General features: G+C 41.9%; 1 protein-coding gene across 7 annotated transcripts in view; it reads right to left on the bottom strand.

Moving 5' to 3' along the window:
- Window positions 1-23,867, bottom strand: part of LOC111245883 (uncharacterized) — a 79,265-nt gene that overhangs the window by 51,195 nt on the left and 4,203 nt on the right. For 2 of the 7 annotated variants that reach the window (XR_015322110.1, XM_022794825.2), the window contains exon 2: window positions 11,774-11,857. The exons of 1 other annotated variant lie outside the window; for it this stretch is intronic. The gene's annotated coding sequence lies outside the window, so the exon portion shown is untranslated. Of the gene's footprint in view, window positions 1-763; window positions 859-3,420; window positions 3,762-8,971; window positions 9,109-11,773; window positions 11,858-13,529; window positions 13,553-23,867 lie in introns of those variants that run through there. 4 more of the 7 variants (XM_022794835.2, XM_022794863.2, XM_022794882.2 and 1 more) reach the window with 4 other exon arrangements.

Raw genomic sequence — 23,867 nt, 5'->3', positions numbered from 1 at the left:
GTCGTGGAACGATCCGTGCTATACAATCCTACAGGTAGTAACACGAATATAGTTAAACCTAGGTCAATTCTCACGCCTATTGATATGGAAAACGGAGCTGCCATGGGATTCACCGACGGAAAGTTTATAGTTGTCCATCGTCATCTTTATCAAAGCCTTATAGAGTCTCGATATGCGCTTGAATATCACATTGCTACACTGAAGAAGCTTTTCTAGTTGTTACGACGGGAAAGGAATCGTTTTTGAGGCTGTAAACATCGTTTTGCTTACGGCGTATCGCTGCTGCTGCTGCTGCTGCTGCTGCTGCCACTTCTGTCGGCATTGTTCGTAACAAAGCACAACGCAAAATGAGCCACACAATCATCCATCCACGCTCAGGTACTTACCGCTGCATCCTACTAGAACGTTAGGCACGCCTGGCCTGACATAGAAATTTGCCAGCCTAAACAGAGAGCGAATACTATAAGGTTCGATACTGAAAAGCAATAGATTAAGGCAGACAGCTCGTTTTGACTATAATATGAGTCAAATTGCCGATTCTGTGGTTACCCTGCGTCCCTATGTTGATGCTGCAGCTGCATTGAACTTTGCCGCACGTTTCGCCCAGAGCGATTTAAGGGGAAACGGAGATAGATGTCGTAGTAAAAATGGAAATGGGCGATGAGCCGTGCGTTACTCTCGATTTGTAACGTGAATCGGTGTTGAATTATTTATTATATTATTAACATTCTCAAGGATTGCGCACTTTTCTACGCGTTTTCACCTGAAAGCTTCGGTAGTAGACGCTATTCCTGCGTACCGATTAGGTCCACGACTACCCTTCTGTCGCGTAACAGTTTGAGTGACGTGATCTGCCACAGGAGCCGTGCGCCATTGGGCAGATCCGCTGTTCAAAATGAGCGCCAAATTACACTCGAAAAACAAATAACTTGATAAGAAATTATAGAAATATTCAGATTCAGCAAAAATTAAACAGTCTGGATTATATAAAAGTGCCCTTCAAATGCATTTATTTTTTTTTATCTTCATTTCGTCCCTTTACCCCAATGTACCTTTACTGTTTCTTCGTTCTTCGCATACAGATTACTTTTCATCTACCTATTTCATCGTATCTGTCTCTTACCAGCTCGAACGTTTCAATTGTATAGAGATTTTTTCCTCTATCCTATATATCTGCAATTGCGTTATACCGAACATTCAGCGTAGTCATTTCATTGCCGACGTATATTCTTTGTTTAATAAACGCTAGATGTACGTTACTACTAACATTAATCTCTTCTTCATTCATGTTTCATTCCTGCTAGTCTAGACGACTCATCGAAATGGACAGATTCCTGTCATTGGGAATAAACGCACGGATTCTGGTAGGATGGCTCATTATCTCCACACCACCGCCGCCGGCTACGATGGTAGTAGCATCGGCGATACACAAACGGCTTTAGTCCGGTAACAAAACTGAAACCTTTTTGCTGCGTAGTCCTTGAGGCGGTGAGAATTTATCATTAGCAACTTAGCGCAGCGAAGTGTTGTACATGTACATCTGCCTGTGCCGCACTTCGGTCCCAAAAAGAAGAAGAAATAGAAGAAGAAAAAAAAAAAAAAAAAAAAAACTATGTTATTCTTTTGGACGCTATCGTTCCCCTTGGTGATCAAACACACATTGAACGTTTGCGTGTACACACAATGACGACACTTTTAGCAGAATTTACCACTTTTTGACAGCGCGTGCTTGTGAAACACTAATTCGGAGATATCTATTGCTCAGTTACCGCAGACTAGCTGATCAGACGACATGATTATGTCATAGGCGAAATGCATAGTGACGGGGCTGTATCAGCGGAAGGGTGTACACATCAGTCAATCTATACGTATAGGTTTAACTAACTTAACAGCCCGATGACATTTCGCAAAAAGTATCTCTCATAACATGTCTATCATTCTAGTAAGATATATTCTAGCGCACTATGGTTCGCCGACCAGTCTAACAAGATATAACGATTTATAGTTCCTCTGTGCACATGTTACATGTTACGGTGTAGTCCTAGCGCGTGTAGCCGTGGAGTCTTCATTCATCTAGATCAGTATATTCATTGTGAGCCAGCTCACACGTAAACGCACCCGTTGACAGTATAATATTTACGACAAAGCAAAATAACGTTCGAACAAACATTAGTGCATCACACAGTGTATCCGACAGAAAATGCGGCACAGCACCGTCGGTAGATAAGGTAACCATTTATATAGGGGTCACGCAGCCAAACTCGCTGGATCGCGTTAGGTCACAATGACCCCAGAAGCTAGAACAACATCTAAATGTTCAAAAGAAACTCCTCTCTGAACGCTACGTTTTAGCTACTATTTTGTCAATGTATATATATATATATATATATATTAGTGCATAGAGGCAATGTTTACAGTTGAAAAATGTCTGTGAATGCTAACGGTGTGCATTTATAAACGGTCGTATATTCATCTAGTAAATGCTTCGAGTTTTATATTGCTAGCAGTTATTCAACATTGCTTTAAAAAGTATGCATATATATATATGTTTGATTGGTTATTAAATTAGTGTGATGTTAATTGATCATTATATGGCTTAATTCAAGCCGTTCAGGGAGGGATATTGGATATAGTTGCTTCCTATGAAACTTTCAGACATGTCACCGGGCAGCGACTGACAATAAGGACTCATTCAGGCCGTTTCCATCTTCTAGGTGAGTTTAGCAGGGTCAGTTGATCGTCTCTTTAGCCGTGACTTAAAGGCAGGCCGCTGTTTGCTGCGAATTATCTAGGTATTTCGAATATACAGGCTTGAGCTGGTAAAAGGGTATACTGCTCTATGACTATAAGTCAGAAGGTAGTGATAGTAAAACTTACCCTAGTATCAGGTGGGCAACGTTTTTCTTATAAACTGAATCTGACCAGTTTCTGCGAGGTGCTAAAAAAGGTTTAGCAGGCACCTATCGACTTAGGCCACATCTCGCTTAAATTTAGGCTAACTAGTAGTCATCTTATTAATATACTTACTGTTGCCTACTATACAACCCTTGTATCGAACGACTTCAAAGGGACTTGTCCTTCATATGCCCAATTCGCTATTTGTTTTTGCACATCTGAACAGATCTAGTCTAGAACGAATTTTTCCGCTAGGAAACCCTAAAGGCCTACGAAGGTATGGAGGCATCAGGTGGATGAGTCAGTTTTGCTAATGATTGCCTTTGTTATACTGCCAAGCGAAGAAAGTAGTTTAGGATGCGCCTTTGCCATCCACTCATATCATACTATCGAATGAAACATGTGGACCTCATATAAGACCAACAAAAAGAAAAAACTTCACGCCGTCTACTCTAGCTTTTTGTTCTCTAACTTTCTATTGGCGTGGCCCTTTGTTTTACAAAAACACAATGGTGACCAACGTACTTTGTCTCAACATCCGTCACATCTTCATTCTTCTTCGGCTGTTACTGTGGCTATTGTCGTACTGTAACGCTGTCGCTTAATCCGTAAAGACGTATCACCCGCAAACTTGCAGACGACGCATTACCCAAAGCAGAATGGCTCGCGTCATAGGACGACAGATGAAGATAATGACGGGCCACCCGTATGTTATCATTTGAGCTTTTTCTTGTCTCGTCATTTATTTGATACATTCGAATGAACGCATTTTTGTGATGGTTCACTTTCTTCCTGGCTCACTTCCGTGACAATGAATTGATGAAGTTTGGTGTACATCGATGTTGGAAGATAGTCGACGATCGCACCTGTTGCTGACAATACATGCATCTCAGATGCGAAAAGGCAGCTAACGCTTTCACAGCTTCACTATTTGAAGACTTCATTCAGTGTATATAATAATAATAAGAAAGTTTCATTTTCGGATCCATGGCTTCGTTTCTATATCAGTCATTTGTATATCACGATAAGGTGAACTATGATGATTAATGACTTTGGTCTATTCAGTCGATAGAGGGATAAAATAAATAAATTATTTGAATTGAATCCATAATCACTGTGAATCAATAATTAAATCACTTAATTAAATCAATTAATTAACAAACTGACATTTAATCCGTTTGTGAATCGTCCGCCTTGATGGTATCTTATCATATTTTATCGTTGTCTCATTTATTCAACAACGTTGCGATGTGAAATTACCATTTAAACGAGACTTGCAGCGAATACGTACATATGTAGATATTCATTATCGCATGTAAACCGAAACATTCAACACAATGTAGCAAAGCTAAAGTAGCATCACTCGAGGTTACCCTTCGAAAAATGTACTTAGAGCGTAGTATCCATTTATTCTAAGCACCGCTCGACAAAAAGTCCGTTGCGTCCGGGAGACTTTGTGTAAGTCTCCCGGACGGAACGAACCTAGACAATATACTGTGTCTGCATAAGCGTCCAATTTACGAAAAAAAAAAAACCAGAAGACAAGAATCTTCTTTAGGAGATTATGAGCGCCTCCAAAGTTCTCACAACGCCTATTTTTCTCTCGTAATTCTCGGTAATTTATCGTGGTAAGTCCGCAACAATTCATAAAACTCGCACAAATCACCCTCTGCAAGAAAGTTCGAGACGGGAGGCAAGCTCTGACAGAAAGGGGTAAAGCTACAAGTGATAAAACCGACTCGAGAAATTTCTGCTCCTGATGTTAGTGCGGTCACAGCAGCAGCGGCGGTTACAACTGTGGTATTGTAAATCGTTTCTGTTAAAGAGGTTTCGTTCAAAGAGGCTTTTAGAATAGACGTCTTGATGAAGTGTTTCCATGCTTCTGCCAGGGTGGGTGAGAACCCCCGGAGGGACGCCGACAGCTTTGCGAAGCTTTTGGCAACGTGTTAGTCAGTAGATCAGTGCCATCACTACAGGTGTCTGTTTATTAGTATATATGCGTGTATGTGTGTGTATTTGTAAGAGGTAAAGGACAAAGGTGCCTTCAATGGACCTCGTTTGCTCTTTGTCACACCTGTTTTGAAAAATCCTCTATTGCTTGGTTTCTATCAGCCTGTCTGTGTGTATCTGTCACTCAGTTGAAGTCACATATTGTTGTCCGTTAGATCTCATATCGATTTAAGACACTATGTCCCAAGATGCTTGTATGAAGTAGGCCACATATATCAACTCAGTATTTTCTTAATGTGTTACGCGGGACACCACGGAAGTGGGTACAGTGCTTCCTACTATCAAATCCCGAGCTAGGAAAGCTGAGGGTCACTGATTCAGGCTCCGCCAATGACATACTATAAGGCAGGTGTGATTAAATGGAGAAAGTGTTAAAATGGTCGGACAGAGCCTGTATAAAACAATAACGTATTATTATAGTTCTTCTGTGTGTTTGTAGCTAATAAAAGCCTGGCTATATTATGCGTCTGACCAACTATTTTATAGCCTAGATATGCATGGCTGTTCTCAAAAGACGATAAATTAGAAATCAGTCTCCTAATTTTGAATTAAATTAGACATAGTTTAACACGATCATATGTACACCGTCCTCATAAAATGGCAGACCCAACAAATATCCCAGTGGACTCCTGTGATAATTTATAGCCAACATCTGTTCTATTATTCTTAAATTTTCAGAATCATATCTTCCCGTTTCCGTTTGTCAACCTGATCTTCACTAAAAGAAACTACGTCGACTGCGGGTGGTAACCGCAACAATGACAAAAAATCACAGCTGATTTTTGACAGCGACACCTTCTCATTACGCTATTCAATCTGAAAGCGTGATCACATGCCCACTGGGGGGGGCAACCTACAGTTGGATTCAGCGATTGATGACACCGGCAACCGGCATCTACCGATTTCTGACAACCATGGCCACCCGTCAAGAGCGACCACGGCAGACCGTAATCTAAAATCGCAGCTACTTGATAGATCCGTCTTTACCTCACTCCATTATTGCGCTCAAAACACACGGAAAAAACATGCCACGGCCGCAACCGCTGACCGATCCGCAAAAAATGTTCGTCATTGTACGCACCGCGCGTTTGGCCAACGCCGACGACGTTCGGTAAGTCACTGTGACCAATGCCCACCATTACCGAGAAGTTTTGAAAGTAATTGATTGACAGTTCATGAAGTCTGCGATGAAGACTATGTAAGCTCGGAAGGGAAAGCTAAACAACAAATCTGCTTCTATCTGGCTCGGTCTGAGCTGTTGGCGTTTGAATAGCCGGAGACCTGCAACGACCGGACAGCTCGTCAGAGCGTATATTCTAACAGTTGCCAGTGCAGTTATGATTTGGATCCTGCTTTATTTCGAGTACCGTCACCGCGGCTGTTGGACGGGAAGGATGCGGCGTAAAACGTGGTGACAAAAACGACCAAATCGACGATGCGCCTATTAGAGCGTCTTTGTTATTGCTTGAACAGAGCTTCAGTAGGTCTGGATATGGAACCTGCGTAAACGAATGTAACCTATAATAGTGGAAGGGCTGAATAATAAAATTGATAGAATAATGATAATGTTTGTCTTGATGGTGCACTGTACTACAGATAATTGAACTTTCGCTGCTGGTAGTCTCTGGTGTTGGACTATTTCGAGCGTTATTATGAATCTATTATTTTGAAAGCCATTGTTATACCTGCTACTGAAGCGCGTCTCGATAAAATCCGCTGTCCGGGGTATATGTCTCCTAGCAAGCTGCTTTCAACCATTTTCTAAAACTGAATAAGATAGCATTGGTCGATTATTTAACACAACTGCTTGACCCAGTTGGACTGATGATTTCTGATTTAAAGGGCTTCAACACAGACTAAATGAGAACGATGTAGCTTCAAACGAAGTGTGTGTGAAGAATCTACCTGAAATGGGAGAGGCTCGCTCTTGCACGTCCCTCATGGTTTCCTGCCTCCGACCATACACCAGCATAGGGAAGTTGCATAATAGCCATTATGGCCGACGTAGGCTATAAGTAAACCATTCCCAATTTTATATAACGAAAATCAGGTCGACACGGTCCAATAGACTGTGCATAACGTGTGCTTTTATATTTATACTATGTGTTAATATATACATTTAATATAGTATACTAATCGATCATGCGGTCATAACTTGCATGGTTTAAAGTATGGGGCTTATGATTCCGATATTGGGTGATAAGTTCTCCACAGAATATTTATAAAACTATCGTTTCGACTAGAGGTAACATTTGACCAGTGCGTAGCGTTTGAATACACTTCAGTACGAAGGCACATCTTATCATGAAGCACATAGCTACAGAACTTTGCTGGCTCTTGTTGACATCGGTTTTTATATATACAGCTAAACCGATCCGTTGAAGCAGACAGACTATAAAGTTTGTCTTGCTAAACTTATCCTTCCATTTTAACTTTTTTCGAAGTAGTCGACAATTTGTCTAGTCTGTCACTTGTCTACGATCGCACGAGAACTAATGCTAACTACAGTGACCTATAGAGCTGCTAATTACATCGTGCATTTTGTGCAGACGAGACGTGTATTATTAAGATGATTTTACTTACCACCGGCGCCGTACGATCTCAAAGTGTTAAACCCTCGAGTTACCGGCTCTAAATGTGACTAAAGAAACTGCTACATAGAAGTTGAGAAACTAGATGATACAACGAATACTGCCCTAACATATTCCGAGAATATGAAACAGCAATTAAGGCTGGCACCTTTATCGACGAGGGCATAAGGTTAGGTTTACGTTAAGTCCGTAAAGAGTGTGTTTCATTTCCAACAAGATGTATACTGAAGCGTAGCATTTTTTTTTAACGAAATAAATGTATGTTTATTTCAGAATAGAACAGAAGAGAGATGATTCACATGGCCGCCCTAAAAAAACAAGCTTGAGGTTTTATCTCAGGAATTTGCAGGAAAAGCCTATTGGAGCGTCGAGTACGTTAACATGTATTTTCCGTTAATTTGATGTATCATTTGTACAGCAGGCATGTTAAAACTGATGTTTCGCCTTCGAAATTCGCCCGTGTCTCGTTGGTCATCTACGTCACAAACAATTCCATGCCACCCCACATAGAAATTCGTTTTGAATTGTGATTTCTATTACCACACATTCATGTGTATGCCATGTCCAGTTTCCAGCCGGATATGTTAAAACTGGAACTTCGCTTGCTTTCGCCGTGTTACGTGTCTACCATTGACATGGCCAAGTTTTCTTACCGCCTCATCCAGAAGTCCTTCAGGGTGTAGATTACCCAAAAATGTGTATCTTTTGGTGCGGCGCGTCACCGTTATAAACACCGAACTGCATTCTGGTCGTGTCATGCATAACCATTCTCATCCTGGACTACTAGCCCCCATTATAAATGTTATACATAATGAACTACAAACATATATACTCATAAATTTCTTAAAGGACGAAAATCACTGATTGTCCCATCCATCAATCAGTCTGCCTTTAGACACCGCTTACATATCAACCCGCCGCGTCGATCCACCTCTGCAACTCTAAACTTCGAGGCCTTCTTCAAATTACGGCTCACGAACTTCCTTTTCCGTTGTGGTTGTTATTCACTAATGCTACTACCCTCGACTGCGGTCCTCTCGCATCACACCTACACAAGGGCTAGCCCGTTGGTCTTTTTAGATACCAACAAAATCCGTCGCTTTGGCAATTGCTCCCCCGAGGAATCAGAGGCACGTAGTTTGTCTTTCGATCGGAACGAAAAAATAATAGCTGAATGATACGTGCGCCCCTATGTCCGAAGAAGAGAGGAGTCCGCTTTCGTCTCCCTAGTCACATCCGTTTATAAATAGCATTTTGCGTCGAGCTCTCGCGATGTTACCGCCCGCCTCGGTGCCTTCGATGGATCAGCATCAAACGAAGTCCTACGATAGCAACAAATAAATATGGGGGCAGGTTCTGCCCTGCCACAGCCCGGACGCTTGACCGCTCGGATCAGAAATGTGTGAGCGGCGACAACATCTATGGAAAGATACTATGATCGGTACGGAAAAGTGGATCAGATGATAGTTACTTACCGGTGCCAATCCGACGATCCGTACCACATGTTAAACGTTCTAAGCAGTCTGTGCGTGCTAAGTAAATACGGTGCATCCTATCGATCATTCAGTTTGGAGAGAAAGATCGAGCTGGTCACATCGAATCGAGAACGCATCTTAAAGTAAAGGGAGTAGAAAGGGAGAACCATATAAGAACTGCGAGAAAAGGGCAGGTGACAACGATATAAATAACCTAAAGCGTTTAATTACATTCATAGTTATATTAAGCGTGAATAGAGATAGTCCATGTGTGACCGAAACAACTAAGACCAACAGATTTCACTCGGCAATATTATTTCTTTTTTACGGACCTACTTTACGGGTACAGGTAGATGTGAGCATTGTAATATATTACCGTTGTTAATTGAAAAAGCGTAAGTCTACAACAATCATACTCAGCCGTTGACACTACTGGACGTTACGGCCTGACAACTATGCGGTACCCGGCTCCGTAAGTGAACCTGTGTTTCTATATTCGCTTAGTTTTTACTGTCAATTCTTCTAGAATCTCAACGAACGTCTCGAGAAGAAGCATAATTTAGCTATCTTCAGTCGTTACTATCATCGGTGTCTGAATGAGTAACGGAACCGACGGACGTCTAAATGGACGTTGCGGCATAAATCAATTCTGCAGTGATTAACTCTTGCAACCGCTATACGACACGATGTGACCGCTCCATCTGCTAATTATAGACTCCAGTCTTTTTCTATTGTAAACCTACGTAAATCGCGAACCATTTGCACACAAATGCACTATCGTCTTGCAGCGAAAGCGTCCGTAGTAACGAGACGCCAGCGTCGTCCTGGACTGCTTTGGTCGTATGTATGGCTCACTTATACGGGGACGCTAAGCTTCCAGGGCTCAGTATCCAGTAGAAGCCATTAAATCGGCCAGGCCAGAGCAAAACCGAGCGCAATAGATCCTACAGGAAAAGAGGAAGTGAGTTTTTTTGCTGAATAATAGACAAAAGCGATCACGATGTCGGCTGGTTCTAAATCACAACTGAACGTCTCGCTAGGAACGCCAGCGCCAGTGACAGTAACAACGACAGCAGCGACAGCGGACTGATGCGGGTCAGAGCGAACATTAACTTTGTTCCTAACAGTAAATCGAGGCTCACGCCACAAGATCATATCGTGGACGACAAACGTTCGTCTAAGCATACATGGACTCATCATACGCTTTTCTGCGATGGTTTTATCACACAAATGTCAAGTGCGGTAGGATAAAGTAGGGGGCCTGCGTCTTGCTAAACACTACCGTCAACATTTGCAGTGATGCGTGAATTCTGCTGTCAAGGGTTGCCCCCTGGCGAGAACCTGAATATTTACACACGACGTAATGAAGTGAAACTTTACATAGGTATGTTATAATCGGACAAAGACCGGGTTTGACTGGGCAATCAGTGTTTATCCACTAATCGTCTACGAGGTCGTCTATGATCTTTCGAATGTTACGCCCGGTATTGGCGTTAGGCATTTCATGAGAAAGACGGCTGTCTTCCAGCACGAAACGAATAGTCTATCTATGCTCTAGATATCGAAAAGCTACACGATCTGTATTAGCCGTTCGAACATATGAATCACCGGTAGTAATGTAACACGAATGACTAGGTAGTTTTTATGCACCCGCCTTCAATGCGTTCATCTGAAATAAGGACGCGCTCAAATGAGACAAATAGGCCCACTACTAAAAGCCTCAGCTTTTGTAAGTGTAAATTTTAGATTCGCGTGAAGTTGCCAACGTCACTTACGAACTCGCAAGATGCAGGATCACTGTAAGAATAAGTTCTATATAAACGTTTCACTAATACGAATGAACTGTGTGGGCATGAATAATGTCTGAGATCGACAGATAGCACAAAGTTACTCAGGGGAATGACAATTATTGCAGACCTGCATCAACAGCACTCTCTTTAGCATTCGGCTATGTGTCTACAGATAAAAGGCGTATGTTTTCTATTTTAGTTCGGTTCGTGGGGTGACTTTCAGCTAAAATGATCCACGTATCTTTTTCATCGATAGCTATCTCTTCCAATTTACAGCCTAAGTATTTGCAACGAGATCACTAGCATCATCGCCAAAAGTTCCACGCGTATCCGCTTAATCATTAAACAATAAGCAAAATAACGTCTGAGAATAGATACATTTTACAGGACGGTTTCGCGCCTGTCGCACAAAACACTGTCCACGACATGTCCTTTTTTTTTTATTTTAACTAACCGCTAGCTGCCATTCGACTAACGCTGGATATCCAGTGCGTTGAAGTGTAGACAAATGATAAGTTTCGCTATTATATATATAAAGGCAATATAGGAAGTAAGAGGAAACGGCAGTCATACGCTTAACGACAATGCATAGCGATGGACTCTTGATGAAACAAGGTGGTCCTACAACACCAGAACACAGTTGTCGTATTAATGAGCTTACAAGAGCTCGGCATAAAGTAAGAATGCTGGACACCGGGGTGGCTTATCCATTGGCGTGACCCGAACAACGTTACGGGTCGGTTACGAGCAATTATGAGGAGATCGCGTCCAGTCGACGCAACAAATCTATAGAGCCCAGCAGACCATTAAAGCGGTCACCACACAGCGCCACCTTGAGCCGTGTGTAACCATTCGGTGACCGTCTGCAGTCACAGACAGACAGTGCCAGACCCCGCAAGATCCTCAGAGAGCGGTTCCATTGCAGATGTAGAGATGCATCTTATTGTTTCAATGGGGACGTGTTTAGTCTGGCCCATTTCACTGCGGTGGTATGGCGTATCGATATAGCTACCTGCGGAGTTTCACAGCTTCGCCGTACCGAAGACATAAAATCTCGAGCTGGATCTGAAACAAGGCACTGAAAGTGGAGCATGAACTGAAATGGACAACACAACGAATAAAGTTGAAAGTCTGTTAGTTTGTGTAACGGAACTCGACAACAAACGTAAGTTGCAGGTTGGCTACAGCAGCATTGAACAGAGCCCACTGTGAATGAGCCGTTGTAGGCGGAAAAAAAAAAACATCAAGATAAAAAGATTATGTTTTCTTTTCACTCTGTACTTTGTTACTTTTGTTTCCAACAACGAAATAGGCCGGGCTGTTCTTTTCCTCAGATGCGTTTCTTCTTGATATTTGCATTGGCCCTTACGCGCCGACGCAAAGATGTACGAAAGATACCTAAAAAACACGACGTTTGTTTGATTTGCTACTATGAAGATAGTGATCAGTTCCGCTCGTATGGAAATCAGGAAGAAAAGCAGCGGTCCAAATTACATCGAAGATAGGGAGGCGAGACTAAAATAAGTGGCGGCTAGATAATGATTTCGAATCGTTCTTCCGTTGTTTCCAATCTCGTCCGCCTTCATTGTATTTTATCGAGCTTGGACATTTGTTCAAATCTAACTGATAGATACCAATAGCATCAACTGCTTAAGGAATAACGTGTTCTCGGCTCGTTTGCATTGTCGGCTTCGGGCGGCCAAAATGGATAAAATATGGCATAACAATTGACACCTTTGTAGCGCATCCTCGCTGAACACGTTTGCGTAGGACAAAGGCTTTCGGCATAAGATAGATGATAAACAAGGACTTACCTCTACCCATTTGGAGCATTCATAATTTTCGACACAATGACATTATAGGCACAACCTTTATAGGAGGCTAACGATATTTAGTTGGATTGTCCAGTGAATGAACAATCCGCTCCAAAATGGCTGGCGTCTAAAAAATTATAAGGGTTTAGTAGATTCATGTAAGAGCAGTTTTGTCAGACGCTTTGGGAGATTGACACCGATAAAATTACTGCGTCGCATATCCGGATTGTACAATATAAGTGAGGCTTCGCATCATAAAAGGCATATACTTCTGTTGGCCAGAGATTGACTCGAACGGATTGCTATCATTGACAGAGCCCCGAACTAATGTTACACAGAGGCCTTGAAGCCTGTTATAGAAAGATGGTTGAAGTTAGCTAGAGAAAAAATCAAATTGTTCGAAAGCAAAGCTAAATCTCATAGCGGCATTTTTGTCTGTCCGCCATCATCGGTTTGTATAATCGACAGTTGTGATAAATACGTCTCGAACGATCATCAATTAAACACAAAAAAAATAACGTTAGATAACGTTTCTATGCTATTCTGTAAAGCCGTATTCTGTAAGTAAACGAAAAAGCTTTATATCCTGTACAAACGCCTTAACCGAGCATCGTTTCAAACGACCAGTCCCCTCCGCCGAGAAACGAAATGTGTCTACTCCCAATTTCGAACCTGAGCTATGACAGAAATTTCAATTCTGAGCATTACATTAGAAAATAGTTGTAACAGTAAAAACAACAATAGTTCATTTTAAATATATTCATCACAATCACGCTGGTACATTCCCACAACAGCAACGCTAGCGTAAACGGGAAGCAATACCAATTATTAGACGCCGATGTTCTTGCGTCGCCATTGTGCCGCTCCCTTTCAGCACAATCTATTTATTGGCGTCATGTTGTCAAGCCTATTGGACCATACTGGCCGGCCAGCTTGCCACTCTGTATGTCTCACCGATGCGGATCTCCATCCGTGGCCACGCGCTGACATGCTCTGCCACCCGCGAACCTATCTGAGCTTCGTCTGATGCTCGTTCTTCAGCCGATTATTACCAAACGCTCCCGCGAGACCTCGGAGCGACGAGCGTCGATTAACGCAGAACCGGTGCAAACGTTTTCGGTTTAGTGCGGCTCACGACTAGTCAGTTGAGTAGAGCTGCAGTCTCCAACAATAACCAACAGCTAGAGAAGCGACAACAAGCCAACAACACGTAAAAAAGTAGCAATACAATGTGGTCGTACAATTATTGCTAGGATGGAAAGGGTTCCGCCATTCGGGACCATTTTTGCGGATGCGACGAAGAAACAGACGAGATTTTCGGGCTAGACGACCGATAGACACATGTTCGAAGATAGAGGAGCCATCACGAGAAACATATTGGCTCGAAGCAGAAACTATCGCTCAAAATAACAGCAACAACCAGCAGTAGCAATGACGAGACGTTAGAAGGGCACTAATTACGTGGACGGCGGTAGCAGCAGCAAGCAAAGCGTCTGCCGGCTACGTTGGTTAGTAAGCGACGACCGCACGGAGAGGATCAAGGACCGAACGAAGCAAGGATGAGAGAAAATTTGCTCGTGTGGATAATTACGTGCGGTTCTAGTGTTATTCAGCCGCTGATGCTGTTTGAGCGGCGTTTGCTGTCGTTGTCGTCCTCGGTGATGTCGATTCTCTACCACCCTTGGTTAAAACTTGAATTTGCTTTCTGAAGATATCCTCGTTGTTGGTTTATTGTGATAGAGGCAATGATTTTTTACGGTGATGACGACAAGAGCGAACAAATGAACCCGCCTCGTTTGATTAGCGGAGTAGGCATTGTCGGGTTGAACGACTGGCCATTGAGGATGTCTAGAAAAATAAAAAATATAGGAAAGGGAAAACAGTAAATCAAGCGATTTGAGCGCGGCACTAGAAAGATCTTCATCAAACTAAAAGTCCGATCGAACAACGGGACTTTGTAATAGTTACGGTAAAGACGTGTGAGTTAATTTAATTATAAGCCAAATAACAATAAGCAAGAACGATAGTTGTGCGTCGGATCGATGCATTTGTGTTGATAACATCAGGAAATCCCTGATGTTGAGCACAGAAATGCTAAGGTGAATTTCCCTAAAAGATGAGCCTGTATGGTAGTACCAAAACTATGACAACATGTATACCTATAGTATGTATTTAACCAAAAATTCTAAAAACATAAAGATTTAATAAAACGTACAATAGATGCGGCGTGTACAGAGCACAGTTGAAAAAGACCGGCATCAGCTTGTACTGGCGTACATAGCATTTCGGCGTTAATTAGTAGATTTACTGAGGCCCTATTCGAAGCAAGATCTCGAGGTGTCCCAACAGCTTATTTATGGCCTGCAATGCCTCCATGGAAGGACAGACGTAACAGTTGGTGTTTCTTCCGCCGGCCCAATGGTACCTAACGACGTCGAACATCAGGTTGGTGATCATTCGACTGTCACCGCTCGTGCCTCACTAACAGCAAATAGCTTGAAAACTGTTTACTTATTCTGGTAATATATTATGAAAATACCCTTCGACCATCATTTACACGCATTTCTGTTGGCTTAGGCTGGCCACCGTAGATGCCATTGGCCCTGAAACAGTTGCATGATTTCTCGCAGTACCACTGGCATAGATTATGCTCACAACACGATTGATGACTGGAAGGAAGAAGTTACTTACAGAAACAAGTCAATTTTGCACAGATCTGGATAATCGGTGTCAATAAAGTTACTTTTGTCAAAGACGATACACTGCACAGCTGTACTTCTAACAAATCTAATATGAATATTGAAGTCATTCATTGGAGAAGAGCCTCAACAGAAGATCCGATCTGCTACGCTTGTGTGCCGAGTTTTCGATCGGCTAACTTGTCAAGTTATTTTAATTAATATACTAGTCAGGCAAAATATCGTTTCTACGTGATATCTGGATAAAGACGGAAATAATCGTTTTCACTATGCCAAATGCTATTATTAGTAAGTTTATTCAATGATCTGTTATCAGCTCTCTTGCGCGATTGGAAAAAACGTAACATGCCCCCATGCTGCATGGAACTAGTATCCTAACAGGTCAACAGCTCTCCAGTTGACGGATGGGCAGAAGTTTCCCTGTCACCGGCGGCCGATGAAGCTGGCCGCTCAAAGGACTAAAGTTATCTTCGTATGTTCCGCTAGCGTCAATTCTTATGATACATCGTTTGGATTAGTTGTAATGTTCTGTCGCCATAAAGTAGGTCATGTAACTTCATAAGAGTGATGCTTGTGAAGCCTATTGGCAATACACTAAACCCAATAGACGATACCGTCACCAACTTTGGGTTGTGTTATAAGAACAAGAGAACGACAATTGTCTCATAAAATAGTACAATTATTCATTTGCTGCTGATTCAGATGCTACTTTGTATTCGATCTAATCTTGACTCCTTCCAACAGTTGACTCGAGTTAAATTTTAGTTTTCGTTAAGTATTAACGCCATAGGTACTGCTACAAATTTGAGGACTGTTGTCTATGGGATGTCTCGAATGCTTCCCGCTGACGACAATAGCAAAACAAGCAGAAGTCTAATAGAACCACCGCGTCTAAACAATGCAGTAGAAACTTGTTTTCAATATGTGCCAAATCTCCGTAGAAACGAACACGTCCATTGTAACGCGAGCTGGATTGTTCGATTTAAAGATCGTACCGAGCAGAGACTGTGACTCTGAGCATCACATTGACCTGCACACCACCTCGCCCCAATCCCAAGTGGGGAATAGGCCGTTTACACAGCTCGTTCATACGCCCGTCTCTTCAAAACCACCACGTCAACGAACTCTGAACCAGACGTCTTTTTTCAATAACGAAATTAAATGATCGGTCAAGCGTATCGGTTATATAGAACAAATGACTAACCCAATGCATTTTTGTCCCTCGGCGCTACACTGACTGATTCCTACTAGCTTTACGCTACTTTTCTGCATTGTTCGAAATCGTTGAACACAAAGTTTGGACGCCTAGCTAAAACAGTAATTTACGAGTATGTTCTTAATCAGTAGATTATAGTAATATGTATATATATATATATATATATATATATATATATATATATATATATATACCTGCGAGAAAACAATTCATCAAGGATGGTTTGTATTCAACTAGCATATAACAGATATGCAGTTCTAGTTAAAATGACAGAATCATTCAGTGCTGCATAGAATGACTGTGGAACACATTGTGATCACTATTATTTTTTTTTTTTTATCAATATGTGAAATCTTCACATGTCCAGAATACATTGGACTTACGACTACTACCAATGTGATCTGGAACTCGTTCATAAGAAACGCACTGGCCTCATCCTACGATATAGAAGGCGGCGATAGCGGAGCAGATCACGCTGATCGCATAGCAAAGTGGAAGAGATGCATCGGAAGCTATATGGCAGCAAATCATATGGAATGAAGTTGGACACGATGTCATTGAAACCCCACAAATCAGAGTTTCAGGAGTCTATGAAAAGGCTATTTCGAAGCGGCAACAAAAAAAGGATCACAATCTCTGAAAAAAGTTTCTTTAGAGAGGACTTTGCTTAAGCTACCAGCCAGCAATAGAATGTCTATATTGGGCCCTATGTTGACGCGTAGGGGAATCTTTATGGAGTCGTTTCAAAAGAACTTCACTATATATATATATATAAATTACTTTTGAATACGTATATATCGATCGAGTTTACATCACTAACAACGTTCTGCTCAGGCATATAACCCAGGGTTTACCCAAGTCTGAAACACTAGATGCATCTTGTTTAGCCTATGGTATCACAAACGCGACACTGTTACATAAAAACGTGTTAGATACTACTTTATCTATTATTCACACTTAACTTACGTATATGACATGACTAATATGATAATTAGATATTTTCGACAGTTGACTTAAGCACCCAACAAATTTCGGTGGCACTTACTACGGCACTGTATAAATTACACATGTCTGCCTAAGTAAACGTTTTCTATCTAGGGAAAGGTCTTATCGAATGGAAAGCGACTTCAATTGGTTTGGTAAAGCGGACGTCTCGCTGGCTCTGACTCGCATCGATGAACGCCCTGGCAAGCTGCAACGGCAGAGCGTGATAATGGCACGCCAGGCGACGGCCTTTTCCTTTTTAAATTAAATAATAGTACCGCGCTGTCATGACATCACAGTCGCATGGTCATTCGTTAGTCCGGTAGGTTTCACGGGGGGGCAAACTTTCTTACGTTCCGTTCGTCTTTAAAAACTAAATTTCGTTACTACTAGCCACCGGGAGAACAGTTTAATCGGCTCTTAATTCCAATCATGTTATATATCGGCTGCTCGAATAAGAAATAAGCTGATTACGTCTGAATGGTGCTAGATCATAATAGGTAACTAACAACTTGTACGCAAAGTGACCACAGTTATTGCAATAGCCATATGATTCATCTTCATCTGTGCATTAGAGAACTTAAGCACAATAGCTGTTCAATAACGAACAGGACGTAAAAACGTGATGCGAAGTCCGTTGTGGCGCTGGATCCACCTTGCCGGTCAACTATCACCACTTGACAAATACACTATGCTACTAATTATTATATTACTATAGGTGTCACGCAGCACGTGACAACCTCTAAGTGTGCAAGTGGTGCCCATCGACAATTGTTACCGGTCTGACTTTGCCGGGCTATTCGGCGATCAGCACTTCGCATTGAGCTACCGTCCAGAAAATACCGGTATCCCTGTTTCATGGATAGGGCGATGTGATTCACAACAACAATGTAAGCCGAAGTCTTTTTCAGTAGGACTCGGACTCTATTTGTTATGTAGAAGTCCGATATTGTCAGCATAATAGTATGGATGAAGGTATACGATATAAAATACAATAGCACTCTGCGTGGAAGTGAGATTCCCTGATTTTCGAGCTATAATGGAGTTTGTTGTTGAGTGAGGGGAATAGATCGTCAATGGCTGTTAGAAGTAGTGGTCGGTCGTCTGAAACGATACACTTCATGCTCGGCAGAAGCCTTCACTAGACATCATAATGTGGAACTTTATTTTTTACGGATTTTTTGAGAAAAATTGCACAATGACAAATGCGTCCCCATTGGAACCAGAATATCGATCTACCTAATTTTAAATCATGTAATTCTGTCACGGTCTAAGGCTAAACATAAAATAAGATATAAATTACAGAATAGAATAATTGACTGCTCTTCTGCTATTTCGGCTTGGCGACCTTTTTACATTTCTCTATTCTGTTTCTATATATATATATATATATATATATATATATATATATATCGTGTTAAATCGTTATGATCGATGTAATGTTTTTTGAATAACATCGCTCTGCGTTCATACTCTGTCATGCCCCCCTCTCTCTGTGAAAAGGGACGCCTTTTCGATTTCAAGTTTGCTTCGCCACTGACGAAACATCGAAACACATAGAGATTAATGAAAACGGGTGAGGTTTCTTGTCTTCTGGGGCTGGCAACAATTTAGGAATTATATACCAAAATATACCGCAACAACACGTTCAAACAATACCACAATCGATTATAAGACGTTGAGTGCCCCTTGACGGCAGTGATGATTACCCATAATAACTTGGAAAATTACGTGCGTTGAATAACCGCATCTTTATCATTAATACTACTGTTATCTCGTGACTAGTTCAACATTAACGAGTTTTGTATAAAGCAAATGCGTTAAACTTTGTATTTTTTTCCTCTTCAACATTATAGCGTTAGAAAATGGATCGGTTTGATCGATAGCTTGACGAATTGCAGTTCAGATCATAAAATAAATAATCAGGACACCTTTTTAGACGAGTCCATGGCAAAGCTTAAACAAAAAAACGTATCAGTTATATCTCATGATACTGCTTTGAAATTTTTAGAGAAATTGGTAATTTCGTACCGCTCCACACGCCAGCTCGTTACATCTGGTCCAATACAGTCAACACAACGGTCTGCGGATAGACGCTACCAAATATTAAACGAAAAAGCACCTTTTAGGGCAATGATATTCTCTTCAGCCATGCGATCTCAATAGACACCGATGCATGAGCACGTCACCCCCGAGAAAAACGAGTGCTCCTGGACGGAAGAAGAATTATTCTATTGTAGCTTAATGGCTTGGATGATCGATAATAATAATAACTGCTTAATGTTCGTACATGCGATTCATGGGTAATCTCTAATTAGAACCAAACTGTATCGAACAATTGAAATTGGTCAGTTTTACGAGGATACGCGCACAAAGGACAAGGATTGCCTTGATCAGTTTCCTCCTGGGATAGTGCAACAGGAACGTATTTATCTACTAACCTTAGGGACAGGCGCAGATTGCAACGCAATAGTCATACGTCACAATTAGCAACTAAAAACAAGCTTCCGCAGTAATGAATAAACGTACAGAAGCTGACTACAGATAATGGCAATGTTTACCCCCCTTAGAGAACGTCTGTCTACATTCGCAGCAGACATTACGAACGTATAGCATTAGAGTAGCGCTATGAACCAGTGAGCATTCCCTGAGCCATCTGCTTACCCAAGCCAAATATAAAAAGGTATACTACTACCAGCAATAAGTAAATAAATAAAATGTATGCAGAAGCGATTATTTCAGTTAGCGACGCTACCTTGAAGAACCTAAACACAATGGACAAAAGCTTAGATATGGCTCCCTTCATTGCAATCATGCACAAAGCCCATGAATACGTACGTTGGTCTTTTTGGGCGAAACTTCTCCGAATCGTAAGTGCGTTAAATCGGTATTTGAAATACCAACTGTATTATTGATTATATCTGTAAAATAGCCTCCTAGTCAACGACTTAAGTTAAATGCAAAGAAAACATGAATCTTAATGTTCATAAGAAACTAATTTGTATTACTAACTGTGGCCAAATACAACCCCGCCTAGCGTACATGTACAGTTGAATACAAACGCGAAATCAGCGTTAGATACAATAGTCATCAAAAACATTTGACTGGTTGTAGATAGTTTACTTTCGACAAGTTTTTGTGCGCACTGGCCATGTCACTCGATGGCGACGCTATCCCGGGGTGAATTTCCAAACACCCGTTTTCCAGCCAAGTTTACACGTTTCTCTGGGTTCGGTCTTTTTTGCTCTTTTGTTTTATAGCGTCTCCGGTGAATGACGATGTTCGCGTATCCCTAACACGTGGGACCACGAGAGTATCATTAGGACCAAGGAAGGGTCGTCTCTGACCTGGAACCCTCGACCTGGCAGCAGAAACAGTCAGACTGAGTGAACCACCGGCCCCGACATGCATCAGCTAACGCCAAAGAAAGTCAACAAATGATGCTTACGTAGACGAAACTACCCGAATAGACTCTGTGCATTTCTTGGGAAGGCGACCCACAGCAATAGCGAACCCAGACCCACAGCAACAAGGACATAACGGCTGCAACAGAATCATAGCTGATCAACGTTAACCACAGCGCGAGACGGGCCAAGCCGCCGATGTCAGGTCTGTTCTCGTCCCGACACGCGAGGTTTCGAGGGTCGGGAAGACCGGACTTTTTAACCGGCAAACTCCGAAGCAAATACTGGATAAGCGATGACGTGGAGAGATATCATAGCCTGCTGCGTTGTAATCATAGCAGTGGAGATTTATATAAATATATAAGAACAAACAAGGTCAGAGATTAACACAAGGGATGTGCATGTTACATTTGGTGGAGGCGCGGTCGAAACGAATTGACAGAAGGCGCAGCTTCAAGTTCTGCGGGCAACTGATGGATACGACTCAATATTTCGTATGAATAGAGAAGGTTATTTACTGATATGCGCTAAACAAACATGGGGGGTTAACGGATAGGTCTGCGAAGCGGAGAATATTTTTCGGTCGTTACTGAAAATGGTTTTCTGCGTGGGCTTTTTGTGAGCCTTTCGTTATTTTCCTGTATTGATTTTTGTGTGAGTAATTCTTTGTCGAGGATATTTACGCTGCGCGGAACTATATGAGATCAGTCAGTGATCGATAAATTAGCAGTCTTTGAAATAGCCTAGACTCCTAGGATAGCTAAGCTCAGTCAGAGAAACGAATTGTAAGCATAATCGTCGTCTTTTAAAATTGAGATATGTTATATTTTAATAATCATTTTGTCTTTCACAATAGAAATTTCTGTCTTTCGTCTTTCTCTGTAGATCATAGTATATCCATCCACAAGACACCGTCGTTAGCATGCTAAACTGGAGTTGTCTTTACTTTCTATGCTTGTATATGTTTGAAATAATGTCGCCACCCCGAAGGCTCCGGTGCAACCAATTCAGCTCATATAGCAGTATATCAGCCATTATACTCTTTCAAATGTAACAATTCATAGATCAAGCGTATTTGTGATTCACGCGCGATTGGGCCTAAGAAAGTCACATGTACCTTCGGCTATCATCGGCAAGTTCCTTTGCGTCAGACCTAGCCTAACCTATTAGTTCTCGTATCCAGCCTTTTACCTATGCCTTGTGCCGGTTACTTTTTTAAATTACGATTGCAAATATGCAGCGCCTACGAGTTACCTCTTCTCTATAAGTAGTACCTGAATGTCAAGACGTTGCAGTAGCTACAGTTACTGCGGAAGGATGAGAATCCTTTAAGTTAGTTCTACTTTTGCACGTCCGGTGTTTCCGTGGAAGCGTACCACCGCTCTTTTTCTAGGTTGGACACGTCAATGACCTTAAGAAGTCACAACATTTATTACAAGATATAGTAATAGTGTCAACTGACAAACGTAGCACGATTGAAGTAAGATGACCTGGGCCAAATACAGAAGAATCAGATCTAAACAGCGATATATCCTAGTCGCATGTGACGGTGATCTTGCGAAATGCCGCGCAGGTAGTTGCAAAAAAATATAATTAGGTATATCATTATAATTATTTTTTTTCTAATTTAACTACACTTTTCCTTTCTACAGGTTATTAGCGAGACCTGAATCAACAACTCTCGGCATCCGTAAAAGATGGGCATTGCTAGAACTGTATAAGTCAAGTGGGTGTTGTCATATGTCTATAGGGGTAAGAATTGGTTAGTTGATCTTGTTTAGCGGACGCTGCTTTTCGTTACGGTAAATACACTCAAGAAAACTAACCATTGCTATAACTGGCAGAAACTCTTGTTAATAGCGGTATTACGACAACTTATTTGGTGGCTAGATTTATATTAGTACAGAATAGTATATTATCTTTGATTCTTATGTCGATTCTCACTGTATAGACGTGCATAATAAAGCTAGGCAACAAAACCAGCTATGTTGGACAAATGTTTACGAAGAATAACATCGACATGTTTGGCCATCAAAAAAATCAAGAAAATCGGCTTACGTGTGTATCTACTGCCATACAATGATAGATATCCTGCTGTCCAACAACAAAAATATGTAGGCACAAAACACCCATCACTGCTACCCGTCCGTACCAGAGCAGATGTTTCGCTACGAAGGTGTCTAGTAGAAGACAGCAGCAGAAAATATTTCCTACGTCAGAAGAGCGCTTCTTACGCCGCGTCTTCACCACCACACGCATATTAAACCAAACGATTGCCCGCAAGCGACGGCAATCACTAGTGGTGTCATCGGTGAAACTTCGCCAACAACATTCTCAGACGCACGCAGACACCGTGTGGACATCATTGAAGCTATGAAGAGTTCTCGATTCCCCCGCTTCCCCCACACCCCATGGCCCGTGTTTTCGCCTACTCCAGTCCCGTCTTCTTCGAATACATCGGCCGATGGCACACTTCACTTCAGACGTCAAACATCAGACGTCAGTGCGGTACAGCGATGCATCGACTGCATGCGCGGATGCAACAGCAATGCCGGGGAGGGACGTATTTCTTGCGCATAGCAACGTCATGAATTTCTGCATGTCCGCGCTATAGCCGGCGATGACCTAACCAGAGAAAAATCATCGACTGTATACTATTTTTACTCGTACCGCGGTAACACTGTGGCTAACCTAAGGTCACAACTCGTTAGGGGACGCTTAACGACAATAAACTTGTCAGGTAGTAATAAGAGAGATATGCAGGGTCAGACCTATCGGTTTCTAAGCCAACATCGTTAACGACGTTGATGGGGATGGATCATGCACCGCGAGCAACGGTACCGGCCGCCGGGAAAGAAATGCCCGTGAATTTCGTAAAGAAGAGGCATAACATGTTCCATGGAAGATTGGTAGTGTTGCTACTGTGATTGGAAACTGATAGCCTCATGGCTAGCAGCGGCGAATGCACGCGATAGTTGGTGATAGGCAA

This window comes from Varroa destructor, unplaced genomic scaffold (assembly GCF_002443255.2).
Source record: "Varroa destructor unplaced genomic scaffold, Vdes_3.0 BEIS01000001.1, whole genome shotgun sequence".
Classification (NCBI taxonomy): domain Eukaryota; kingdom Metazoa; phylum Arthropoda; class Arachnida; order Mesostigmata; family Varroidae; genus Varroa; species Varroa destructor.
Note: the sequence above shows the minus strand (reverse complement) of the source record. Positions and strands in the feature narration are given on the sequence as shown.